This window comes from Bison bison, unplaced genomic scaffold, assembly GCF_000754665.1.
Source record: "Bison bison bison isolate TAMUID 2011002044 unplaced genomic scaffold, Bison_UMD1.0 scf7180017864490, whole genome shotgun sequence".
NCBI classification, from domain to species: domain Eukaryota; kingdom Metazoa; phylum Chordata; class Mammalia; order Artiodactyla; family Bovidae; genus Bison; species Bison bison.
In genome coordinates this window covers 6,626,090-6,629,065 of record NW_011495049.1, presented here as the reverse complement: position 1 = coordinate 6,629,065, position 2,976 = coordinate 6,626,090, and the positions used below count along the sequence as shown (strand labels likewise).

The window sequence follows — 2,976 nt, the reverse complement described above, 5'->3', positions numbered from 1 at the left end:
AGGGACTCTCAAGAGTCTTCTCCAACACCACAGTTCAAAAGCATCAATTGTTCGGCGCTCAGCCTTCTTCACAGTCCAACTCTCACATGCATACATGACCACTGGAAAAACCATAGCCTTTACTAGATGAACCTTTGTTGGCAAAGTAATGTCTCTGCTTTTGAATATGCTATCTAGGTTAAATATGCTATAAATGTGGAATAGGAAATGGCAACCCACTCCAGTATTCTTGCTTGTAGGATCCCATGGACAGAGGAGCCTGGCGGGCTAGAGTCCATGGGCTCACAAAGAGTCAGACACGACTGAGTATACACGCACGCATGCTATATATGATGAAAGTAATAATTGGTAAACATTTAGGATAGTCTGAGCCTGAGACATGTAAAGAAAAATGCAGGAAGAAAAAATAAAACTGTTAAGAAGCAGATATTTTAAAGCAGGAATTTTCACATGGTATCTTCTCCAATTCTAGCCCCATAATTAAGTAAAATGTATGTAAAGCCAAAGCTATATTTAAAACATCAAAATTTTGTAGAACTTAAACTCTCCACCTGAGGCTCCATTCTATATTTATAATAACCATTAGAATTTTAAACTATACATTAAGTATGTGTGCATGCTAAATCGAGTCCGTTGTGTCTGACTCTTTTAGACCCTATGGACTGTAGTCCATTAGGCTCCTCTGTCCATGAGATTCTCCAGGCAAGAATACTGGAGTGGGTTGCCATGCTCTCCTCCAGGAGATCTTTCCCACCCAGGGATCAAACCCACTGTCTCTTACGTCTCCTGCATTGACAGGTAGGTTCTTTACCACTAGTGCCACCTGGGAAGCCCAACATTTAAGCATGCTGCTGCTGCTGTTGCTAAGTCGCTGCAGTCATGTCCGACTCTGTGCGACCCCATAGACAGCCGCCCATCAGGCTCCCCTGTCCCAAATTATGAGTGTCAGCAACACTTATGAGTGACTAAGTAAATTCTGAGTTAGTATTTTTAGATTTCTCTAGCATGTACAAATATACATAATTCCTGTATCTTTCGACTACTTTTTGGCAGACCAGATTTTTTTTTAATTAGGCATTAAAATGTGTGAGTTAATTTAGTTAAGACTAAAATACTTGAATCAGTTCTACTCCATATAATGCCATATTCCACTGTAAGTGAAAAGTGTTAGTCACTCAGTCGTGTCTGACTCTTTGCAACCCCTTGGACTGTAGGCCACTAGGCTCTTCTGTCCGTGGGATTCTCCAGGCAAGAATACTGGAGTGGGTTGCCATTTCCTTCTCCAAGGGACGTTCCCAACCCAGGGATCGAACCCTGGTCTCCTGCATTGCAGGCAGATTCTTTACTGTCTGAGCCACCGGGGAAGCCCCCATAACAAGGAGAAAAGGCTGAAAAACAGTAAGAGTTATCTATAACCTTACCTCCCCAATTTTTGTTCATTGTTTTGAACATTTAAGTACCTACCAAATAACTACAGATTCCCTATGCATGACTGTGTGTCTTACATTAATTGTTTATTAATTCTATATAACAACAGTTTAAAAACTTAATGATGGCCATTATAAACTGCTGACAAGACATTGAAAGAAAATAAAATTTGATAAGAGAATGGAGGGGTGTATATAAAAATAACTTCTAAGTAATATTCATGGAACTTAGTGACCACTCTGTGTATTGGGTTACAGAATAAAGAAAGGGGAGAGTTAATTGTGGTATCCACTATCCCCCAAGCAGTCTCTTACAGAAACACACATGTCCCTTTATAGCATATGCATTAGTCACAGACCTTTCAGACTCAGATGAAAGAAAATATATGGTCATCATTTTAAAAATGTTTAACTTATAGATCTTAAAAAGACACAGTAATTATTGGCTAAAACAGAAATGTCCAACAATGGGAAGTAATTAAATCACAGTTTATCCTCATGATAAAATATATAATTGATGTGGCTGTTAAAAATGAAGTTTTTGAGATATGTGACTTCTCTGGCAGTCCAGTGGTTAAGTCTCTGCACTTCCAACGCAGGGGACATGGGTTTGATCTTTGGTTGGGGAACTAAAGATCCCACTAAAGATGTTGTGTGGTATAGAAAACAAACAAACAAAGAAACAAAAATTAAAAAAAAATTCACTCCTATGTTCATAGCAGCACTAGTCACAATAGCCAGGTTATGGAAATAATCTAAATGTCCATGGACAGATGAATGGACAAAGAAAATGTGGCACATATATACAATGGAATACTACTCAGCCATAAAAAGAACAAAATGCCATTTGCAGCAACATGGATGCAACCAGAATGTTACTTAAGAGTTATTTTTATATGCCTGCGTGTCATAATGAAGACCTAGTGCAGACCCCCCTCCCCCAAAAAAAGTCAACTGTTTTCCTATTTACACAGCAATGAGTAAGTGGAAGTTGAAAACACAATAGCATTTACATTAAACCACAAAACCAAAACACTTTGGTATAAAGCTAACAAAATATGTAAAGATCTACATGAGGATAACTGATGAATGAAATCAAAGAAGAATTAAATAAATGGATTGATATTCCATGTTTATGGATAGGAAGACTCACTACTGTCAAGATGTCAGTTCTTCCCAACTTAATCTATAGATTCAAGCAATTCCAATCAAAATCCCACCAAATTATTTTGTGGCTATTAACTAACTGGTCCGAAAGTGTATGTGGAGGGCAAAAACTCAGAATTGTCAATATAATATTGAAGGAGAACAAAGTGATAACTCTATCCAACATCAAGGCTTACTATAAAGCTATAGCAATTAAGACAGTGTTGTTTTGGTGAAAGAATAAATAAATAAGTCAAAGGACCAAAACAGAGAGGCCCCCCAAATAGACCCTCATAAATAGAGGTAACTGATCTTCGATGAAGGCACATAGGCAATACAATGGGGAAAAGACAGCCTTTTCAACAAATTTTTTCTTTTCGAAAAAAAAAAAAACAAAACTAGA

At 37.7% G+C, this 2,976-nt stretch overlaps 1 protein-coding gene across 1 annotated transcript in view; it reads right to left on the bottom strand.

The window, feature by feature from the left end:
- Positions 1-2,976, bottom strand: part of FAM151B (family with sequence similarity 151, member B) — a 34,629-nt gene that overhangs the window by 28,984 nt on the left and 2,669 nt on the right. The window lies entirely within an intron of this gene.